The following is a 10,294-nucleotide window of genomic DNA, read 5'->3' as shown; positions in this document are numbered from 1 at the left end:
CAAATAGAAAATATATGTGTATAGGGGGTCTCCTCTGCTCCTGATACTGCACATCTTGTTTTCTTTGTTTTGCCAGCCACCTTCCTTGCATTCCTGGGGGGAAGCTCTGCCTTTTTGCAGCCACTTGTGGTTATCTTGTCCTCCCTCCAGCAAATTTTGTTTCCTGAGTGCCTCCTAAGTGCACCTCCACCACCTCAGCCTGCCCCTTTGGTGACGGCAGTGCTCACGTACCCATGCAAATCCCATGTACAAATCCCATCCGAGCATGCCATCAGCATTACAAAAACCTGCATGTAAAACAGTTACACTATTTTATTAGGTTCAAAACAATTTAATACTGATTTTTCAACATGTATAATTCACAAGTGTCTCTGCTGGCTATGCAGGCCCTGTGCACGGGCGCACCACGGCGTCGCTGGCTGCTCCGCATCGCATTTCCTCTTCATGGGGTGCAAGGACTGGAGCTTCCCTGGGAGCAGGGCCAGGTTTGCATTCTCCCCTCTCCACGCTCAGCACCCACCCGTGTCCCACTCGGTCCCGAAGCCTCGTAGCTCCCCGGCAGAGGGCAGTGACAGACAGATGGACGGACAGACGCCCGCACGGCACAGCCAAGCCCTATTTTGCTCTATTTTGCTTCAGCCAGGGATGCCGAGCCAGTTAAGCTGTAGCATAAGCCGCATACTTAGCTGCTTTGCTGGAGGAGGCCGGGCTGCTCAGGAGCTGGCAGGATCAAGGCTCGGTCTCCCGTTTCCCCAGCTGACGGGGATGGTGCCGGAGGCTCCAGCCCGTAAAATCAGAGCTCGCTGTGGGTCTCCGGTAGGACTGGGGTGGGTTAAAGGGGTCTCTGCAGGATGCTAAGTCTTGCACAATTCTTGGTCGGGGGGGATTTGTCTCTGACGTAATTTATTTGGAGTGAATGCAGAGGGTTTGGTGTTTATGGAGGCTTATCCTGACCGTGGGTTTTTGCCTGATCACTTGGGAGGTGATGCCAGAAGAAAACTGCCTCCCGAAAATGTGTGTGAGGGTAATAATTGCCTTTTTCCTTTCCTAGCCACCTCTTCCTCCCTTTCCTTTCCCTGCTGGCCTCAGACCCCCTCTCTCAAAGCCTCGCACAGAAAAAAATGCATGCAACCCCAACCTGCGTGTTTCACGCACCGACCCACCAGCGGGTGAAACTTGAAGCAGGACAGCTCAGATAACACATCCATGAGGGAAATCCGGGAGGGTCTTGCTATGAATTGACTCTCTCCTGCTTTGGCCCGAATAGTTCAGCATCCTCCTTGTACTGTTCTTGTGAGGTCTCGGAAGCCATGCAGCACCGGGCCTGGGGATTTAGACGGGAGACCTCCTGGAGCTTTGGGTTGTTGGGAAACGAGTCTTGGAGGTTCACTAAGGGGCATTCTCCTCTCTTGAGTCAGTGTTGAACAAGCGCCCATTCCGGCAGCAGATGTCATGCTTCAGCACTGTCGTTCTGGCACCCAAAAGCTCTGCAAAGTTAAAGCCCATCTTGTCAGCACCAGAAGCGCTGGGATGCTCGGGGTGCCTGTTAAGAGGAGAGGACACGGTCCTGTCACAGTGCTCGGTGACAGATGGGACCCTTGTGCTCAAGGTTAGAACAAAAAATGGTTTATTTTTAATCCAGCAATGGTCAGGCGAGGCAATGCCAGAGGAAGGAGCTCTGGGAGGAGGGACTGAGGTCGCTCTGTGCTTTTCTCTTTGGCTTTGTAGCATCGAGCTGATGGTAGCTGGTCCTGGCCCGTTTCTCTGAGTGCTGCCTCACCTCTCTCACAGTGCCTGTTGCTCCTGCCTATCACCTGCTTTCTCCAGAAACCAGACTATCTGTCCAGTCTGTGTTTGCACCAGATTCTTCCCTGTGGGCAATATTATTGCTGATTTATGCCTGATGATGGAGAGCAGAAGATGAGGATGTTCTCCTCAAGCAGGAGCAGGAAAAGTTACACCCAGAGCGTTCCTTCACTTGGGTAAGCTGGATGCCCGGAGGGACCAAGCTCCAGAAGTGAGGGGCTTCATCTTGCTGAGCCAACAGAAGGAGCTTAACTCACCAGAAATTTACCCTCCTGAACGTTTCCAAGGACACGCTGAAAGTCACCAGAAGCTGCAGACAAATTCAGTCCTGCTTGCACAGCAGAATATGGAGCAGGGAAATGTTTATGCCTCAGAGCAAAGAGGCTGCATGATGTGGATCCTTTTTTTCTCAGTGGATCCTGTGCCACCACAAGGGCCTAAAGGTGCAGGGGGTCTTGCTCAGTGGCTCTGGGCAGGGTGATGTACAGGCAGGAGGGATCCTGCACAAGGAACAAGTGGAGATAGATAACTCTCCTTCTCCTCAGAAATAAATAAAGCCAAAGAGAGGGTGGTTTTACTCTTCCTATAGTTCTGGGAACATCCTGACCTCTGGGGCCTGACCCTAATCACTCAGTGACTCCAAATGGTCCATGGGCTTGCATGGCTGGGGACAGAAATTGCACCCACTGACATGTTCCCCTGTGGAGGCTTCCCACCAGTGGGGAGTTAACCAGTGACTGCCAGGGCTTCTGCAGGGGTATGGTTACGCTCCATTTCCATCGTCTATTCTTGTTTTTTTTTTTTTTTTCCACCTTAGGGAGAAATAAGAAGCCCGATTATAGATTTTTCCCTGATTTCATCCCCAGACTGATGTGGGTGGAAAGGCTGCAGAGATTGCTAAGGACACATCTGAGGTTTTTTTGGGGGTCCTAGAAATCCGGCGTGAGCACCTCGAGCTGGGTCTGCTTTGTTTTAAAAGAGAACGTGAGCTGCTGGGGCTGGCGCGGTGGGATGCTGACAACACCTGGCAGAAGGGCTGTGCTCAGATCAGGACGACTGCATGTGTTTAATTTTGAGCTGGAGGAGGAGAACTATGGTGAGTCCTGGGTCAGTGACAATGAAGTCTGGACTCCAGATGTGCAAAGCCTGGCAGTGCAAGACGGGAAGGCTGTTTAGAGGAGAACATTTTGGAAGTCTGGGGGAGTGCACAGTGGGATACTAGATCTCAAATTAAATCTTCAGCCAAGAAGGGAGGAATCTAGCAGCAGTTTTATCAGGCTGGGCTACTGCAGGAATTGCTTCAGCTGCAGGCCAGGAGTGTTGCTGAGAAATTGGCTCCAGCAGCAGCCTTATCTGATGGGTCAAGGCAACGGCTTCCAGATTTTGCAAAGCAGTTCATCCAATCTCAGGGTGATGAGGCAGTGAACTGGCCGGGGGTTGCTTGCTGAACTTTGGTAGGTGCCCAGCGTTGAGTGGTGCTTTCAACCGAAGGTTGTGCGTGGTGGGAAGCAGCGCTGCAGAGGCAGCAGGGATGCACTGCTGCCAAAAAGCTGCTGAGCATCTGTCAGTTTTTGGAAGCTTAACTATCCTGATTGACTTACCCCTGCAGACGGCAAATGGGAAGGAGGCTGTGGAGCAAATGAGCAGCGGGAGCTCTTTAGATGTAAAATTTCATGCTTAAACGCCAGCTATTGATGCTGTCAGCTCCTCGGATATGAGTGCGAGATGCCTGTGGATCACTGGAAAAAACAGGCAGCACATCTCCTGCTGCAAGGTCTCCTCTCCCTGCACAGCCGCATCCGCTGCTGTAGCACTTGGCAGGCATTTGGTGACACGAGTTGTCACGGCCTCTGTGCTCGACACTGATGAGGGGTCCATTTCCCGAGCAAAACCCGAGCATTTGACAGCACCCTGTCTGTCGTCGTGCGTGGCGTAAGAAATGTGCCACATCAAAATGTGTTTTGGGTCCTTTGTGAGGGTTGTGGCTGTGGGTAGGGATGTTTCTAGTGTGCCTCCCTCTCCGCTCGTGCTGGTCTTTAGGCTGATGTACATTGCATGTTAAAAAACATGCTCGTTTTTAAAGGGGGTGTTCCACCATTTTATTGTAAAGAAAAGCCTTAAAACAGAAGGAAAAAACAGCATTATATATAGAGAGCAGGTGCCCAAAAAGCACCTTGCTAGTGGGAACCCTGGTCCCTACAAATGTCAAAAACCTGCAAGAATTGTAGGATTTTGAATTAAGCATTAAAAGTGCCTGTTATAGATCTCTTAGATCTATATGACTTTGGTGGATGCAGACCCCTGAAGAAGATATGCCCTTAAAAAGCTCAAGAGGGAAGGAGCAGCTTGTATTCAGAGCAGGTTTTGAAGGGAATGTGGTGAGGAAGAAGACAGCCAAAATACAACTTGAGCATTGTGTTTTCTGCACTTTCAGTGGGGCAAAAAATGCAGGTGGGAAAACAAATACATGATTTTATTACTGCCATTGTTAAGGGTGTGAATTTGGAGTGGTCTGCACTGTTCCTCAAAGTTCAGAGCCAACGTGTTGGCTTGCAAGTGGGTGTCCATCAGGGATCACACTGGACCTAGAGGGCATCATCTTCACAGGCTATAAAGAAAACACAGGACTGTGAGACATCTAATTAAAATTACAGCTGGATAGGATGAAGCCTGTCCCCAGTCCTTAGTGCCTTGAGATGTGAAATGTTTTGACTCTCAGGAAGCACCACATCCACCAGCTTTTACCTATTTCTCCTTAATATTACTCATTCCTGTTGTCTTTGGCATGGCCCAGAATCCTATTTCATGAGGCGTTGCCCACACGTACTGTTGCCATCCTGCTCCTGAGTGATGATGGAAATGCTTCCAGGAACCTCATAAAAGTTAGGTTTTGCTGTTTAAAAGTCGCTGACATCAGCTATGATAAACCCTGAGTGAAGCTCCAGCTCCAGGCCCTCCAACACAGACCCAAGGAGGGCATCCCATGCTGGTCCTGGCTCTGACACCCACCTCCCTCCTCCTTTGCCCCAGGCCCTAGCTGACTGCAGAGGACCTAGTAAATTCAGGAGTGGTTTTTAAAGTGGTTTCTTAGCAAGAAACTATATTCTTTGTGGGGTGCTGTACGACAGGAGAGGTGGTACCCCGTACCACAGAGCTCGTGCATCACGATGCAGCATCTCAGCTCAGCCCTGTGAGCTCCTCCTTTCATTCAAAGCCATCGCAGCCTAGCAGGGAGCTCCCAGGAGAGCCTTGGGAGCAGGTTTTCGAGAGTGGGCGCTGTGGGGACCTTCCCACCAGCAGGTGTGGGGCAAACAGCCAGGCGACAGCTCAGAGCAGAGCAGGGAATGGGGCAAGCCCTTACAAGGGAATGTACAGTATGCCGGGCACACGCGGGCAGCGGCCATCAGCAAGTACAGTAGCAGCCTGGAATAGCTTGGCCGGGTAGCCCTGCATGAGAGAACGGTCCTGAAATAGGGCTGATAGTCTTGATGTTATTTTTGATGTGCTGGAAACCGCAGCCCTGGCACCCTGCGTGGCTGCCGGCCCCCAGGTGGCTGCGCTGGGGCGTGTGGCCCTCTGCATCCCAACGTGGGAGGAGAGGGAGCCGCCGTTCAGCAGGCAGAGGAGGGGGTTTTGGAGGGGAATGGTGAAGGATTTGTAAGAATAAATTTGAGCTCGCAATCCTCTGAAAGGAAACAATGCGAGCATGGTGGGCCTGTGATGCTGAGGACCAGAGACTGAGGAGAGGGGCCTGTGGAAGCATCCTTCCTCCCTTCTTGCAGTGTTTCAACATGCAGATTGAGGTAAAACAACACAATGTTGCTGCAACAACTTTTTTTTTCGAAAGTCCATGCTGCACAGTAGATGCTTCTGTCAGAGCTACCATCTTGAAATCCATGTCAAATTGTAAAATGTCTTCTGAAGTGACAGTCTCCACTGGCTCAAAAACATTGGGGTTGTAGCCTAAATCACTTAAATCTATGGAGTTTGAGGTCTACAGAAACTTCCTGACCACAGTGATCCATTTTAAGTCAAAATCCCAGATTTTCATAGCTCAGCATGAGGCAATCTTTAGCTGATGAATGCTCACAAGCAAATTTTGCAGAAAAAAGAAGGTGTTAAGCCTAAAATTTCATATAGGAAAGTTGGGAGGAAGGCTGAGCTAAGCTTCACATACGAAGCAAACCCTGACTTGGGTCTTCAAAATGCAATGCCGCTCTTCCAAGGCAATGGTGATTTCCAGACTGCATGTTCCTACGTGATTGAAGAAGGGGTGAAATGAACTCACTTGCTATTGTTAGGTTTCAAGGTGGGTCCTTTTTTCTTACTGCACTGGAAGATATATGTAGCATGGAAATTGAAATTGATTTGGGGCTAAAATGTAGGGATGTGTGAGTCTTCAAATACCTCTCCAGAGTTATGCTTGGGCATATGGCAGATCCACCTACTGAGGTCCCTGTGGAGGAGCTGCACAGTGGCAGGGAAATGATGTGTGATCACAAAGAGGAGAAACATCTCCAGAAATAAAATAAAATAAAATAAAATAAAATAAGTACACTTAGCTGTGGTGTGTCCCAGCTCTGCTCCTTTACTTACAGCATACAAAATGCATGGAGGGATCACAGGTTCCACAAAGTCCCATCTATTAATTCCCCATCTATTGCTCTTGGAGAAAAACGTCATGGCTTGGTTATGCTTGTCACTACCGTGAGCACTTCCAAATTAAGCTATATCTTGCTAAAACACCATCAATATAGACATGAGAAGAAATATTTGTTGTGGGCTTGTCTCTCCCATGTCTCACTTCTCTTTCTGAGAAGCCAGAATTTGGTTCCTACCTTTGGAACTGGCATCCAGGTTTCTTGTGCAACTCCTCACCCTTCGCTTAGAAGAGCTAAACCCCTCCCATGGCCCTCCCAGTGAACTTTCTGCCTGGAGACCCTGAAGCTGTGACTTCATTTTGAGCCTGAAGGGGCCAGCTCTGGATTGTGTCAGGCAGGATGTCCTGGGACTCAACGTCTTGAGGAGACGTGATGGATAGGAAAGAAAAAAACAAGAAATAAAACGCCATTTTTTTTTCATTTCCCAAAGGCCTCCTTAACACCGTTTCATTTCGAAACAAAAATGTGCGAGAGCTGTGTGCTGGAAGGGGAAGATAGTCTCAATTCACAAGTGTGGGGTTAGCTCCTGGACTTGTGCTACTCTCCTTCAGGGTGTGCGGCAAGGGGGAGAATGTCTTCAGGCCACGCAAAAAGGAGAGGACTTTCAGATGCCCCCTGCCTTCATCTCCTTTGGGAGGAATGGGAATACGTTCCTGAAGTCTGCAAACCAAGTGCATCTGAGGTGAAAATAGTTTTGGAGTAAATATTAAGCTTGTAATACACAAGCTATTGCACAGTTGATCATTGCACAGCTGCAAGAGTGCATTTCTCTCAGTCAAATTCAGTTATTTTTCTCCTGATGTAGCTGTAGATGTGGTGGAGCCTCTCATGAATCTCTTGGAATCAGGTGAGCTACATGAAATGGATGCTCTCCTGAAGGTCCCTAATCCAATATCTCTTATACCTGATATAATTTCTTCCATTTTCTGAGTCTCCGATGGTCAGAAAGATCCTGAAAATACTTGAATACAGTGGGCCAGCAGAAGAGATTTGGAGGGTTTTATGCAAGATGATTCTGTCCCTGTGATTTTTATTGAACTATAACATGCCATGAGCACTATGCTTGGTAACACCATTCCCAGGATCTATCCTAAATGTATGGAGGATGTGAGAGCTGTATATGAATTCTAAGTTCATAGACCTTTCACCTACCCATCTGCCCTGACTTAGCTTTACAGAGGAATTTTTGAAAATTTGGTCAGATTAAAACATCCCTAGCGAACTTCGTGTGTTAAATATGCAGTATATGAGGAACATATGATATGGGGTGTGGTAGGAAGGGTTTATTAGCTCTCATTTGGGATGACTGCGACAATATAGTACGAGTAGGAAAGATGTGAAAGATAATGGAGCCTAGAAGTTCTTACAGAATGGATCTGAGTTGCAGTACCTGAGTTATCTAAACTGTACTCAGGTTATCTTGGGCATGTCAGGGAACCCATATATATTTATGCATTGTATGTATTTAGGCACAAATATACTTCTGAAATCTTTTCAAAAATGTGATCTTATAATGGGGTCTTTTGGTAAATCTCCAGCTGCTAAGCCAGTGCTTTCTTGTGGCAATGAGGAGGAAAAAATAATATATAATGAATATGACTTTTGGAGCACCTAAAATTTCCCTCCAGTAGATGTTGTTGTTTAGTCTTCTGTCACTATTGAGGACTGGTGGGAAGTGTTCAGAGCTCCTTGGGAAAGCTGGGCTCTCCCCTTTCAGCTGCCACCTGATGTTTCGGGGGTTGCATCCCTTCTGTGAGCACTATCCATGTTTTGCAGTAAGTCCTGGTGAGCACCAGCACAAAACATGCCACAAAAATGGCCTCACTCATGAAAAGCTTCAGTAGTTTTTTTTCTTCTTTTTTTTCCCCTGAGCTTCATTTTCAAACAGTGTAAGTCAAATCTAACATTTGTAGCTCTATCTCTGTATTTGCCTACGTGTCTGGTGTAGAGGTACCTACACTCTCATAAGAACATGGGAAGTGGGACTAGGAGGTATCACTTGGATGCGTATCATGATGGTTTGTGTTTCAGACAGAAGCAATGTACAGCCAGCCCGTGTAAACCCCACATCTTCATTAATTTAGTCAGAGCTATCTGACCAAAAGGCATTGTGTGTCTTGTAGGCCTTACTGCTCTTCCAGGCAAAAGCCTCTCAGAGGGTTGTCTTCTTTCTCTAATTTCTTGCCTAAATTTATTCCTGGCCCCTTCATACCCATTTGTTCCTACGCCAACATTGTCTTTTAACTTCAATAGCTCTACTGCTTCCCTGGTGCTTGCTCCTGATGTATTTATAGGCAGCAACCATGACCCCTCTTAGCTTTCATTCTGTGGCCTAAATGAGCTTTTTTAGGGGACGAGTACCTTGGGAGCAGAGATGTGTAGGCACATCTCAGCTGGTCTGACAGTGGCTGGTGCCTGTGGCAGCCCCATGCTGTTGGGGCAGAGTGGGCTCTGGAGCTGCAATGAAGAGCCACAGGGCAACCTGAGCAGCCAGAGTCCTTCTTGGGACCTCCTAGGTGCCACACAAGCATGATGACACCTAAGAGATACGGTGTCCATGACATTAAGTGTAGTGCAGTCACGCTGCCTTTGTGCTACATCCAAAAGTAAGCCAAAAAATTGCTAATGATTCAGGCAGAAGCTGTGCCGATGCATCAGGAGCCATGCACAGCCTGTTGGTGAGAAGCTCCGAAGTAAACTGTTCTACTTTTTCCCTAAGACATTTAAGAGTTGGTGCAAGCATGAGATCAAACCACGAGGTTTCCATTCAAAGGTGCTTCTTCCTACCGTAAGTCCCATAGCTGGAGGGGTGCTGCACTCTGTACCTCTGGATGGCTTTTGAAAAGATGGCTTTCTCCACCCATCATGGAGTGTGTGGGTGTGAGAAGAGGCACAAACTGTGGGAACGAGAGGTGGCTGCCCATCCTTGACTTGTTCTGGTGCCTACACAGGCCTCCAGGCAGCAGGTCAAGGGATGGAGAGGGTGGCTTTGCCACGAATGCATTAGGTGACCCTGCAGCAGCTATTCCACCTCTTTTTTCTTTCTCATCATCTCTTTCTTTGGCCTGTAGACCCTCTGGGGACTGCATGGACTCAGCACACACACACAGCACTGCAGGAGACCCCAATCTTTGGGTTTGCAGGCGCTTCTCCAGCAATGCCAGCAATCACTTCCTGTGTTGATCATTGTTCCCTCTGCCTCTGACCCAGCTGCTCGTGTTGCAGAATTTACTAGAGTTGACGGTATTCCACGGGAAGGAAGTATTGCTGCATTTTAGCTTGTATTTATGTGGGTCTCCTACTCCACCTCTACTTAGGGCTTCAGTGAGATCTGTCATCACTCAGCAGAAAGAAAGGAAACAATGAGTCCTTGCCTTAGAGCGATTTTTCTATTGCAGAAACTGTTGATGAAAACGAAAGTCTTTTCAGGTCTGTCAAATGGAACTGAAAAGCTGCTGAAAGTGGTAGATGTAATTTACTTTTCCTGCCCCGCTTCGTTACTGCCACCTGGCTGCCTGTCCCGAGGCCTCCTTTTTGGCTGCAACCTGTTCTCGTGGTACATTTGTGGGGATGCAGCCTGGCTGCGCCTCCTGAGCCTGCAGAAAGTGGAAACCCTGGGAGAAAAATGCAGGTCCATGTAGCACTGTGATGTGCATTTTAGGGCTGATGGATTGCGTGTGGTCAAAAACTTTCCATGATGAAAATGACGTTTACAGGGGGAAAGGTGGAAACAATATTGATGAACATGTGGCGTACTTGGAAAGTCCACCCTAGTTATGTATCCACTTGCTGTCATGCTGTAAGAGGTAAGAGCATTGGATGCAACC

Source organism: Cygnus atratus, chromosome 4 (assembly GCF_013377495.2).
Source record: "Cygnus atratus isolate AKBS03 ecotype Queensland, Australia chromosome 4, CAtr_DNAZoo_HiC_assembly, whole genome shotgun sequence".
NCBI classification, from domain to species: Eukaryota; Metazoa; Chordata; class Aves; order Anseriformes; family Anatidae; genus Cygnus; species Cygnus atratus.
This window is presented reverse-complemented; position numbering follows the sequence as displayed.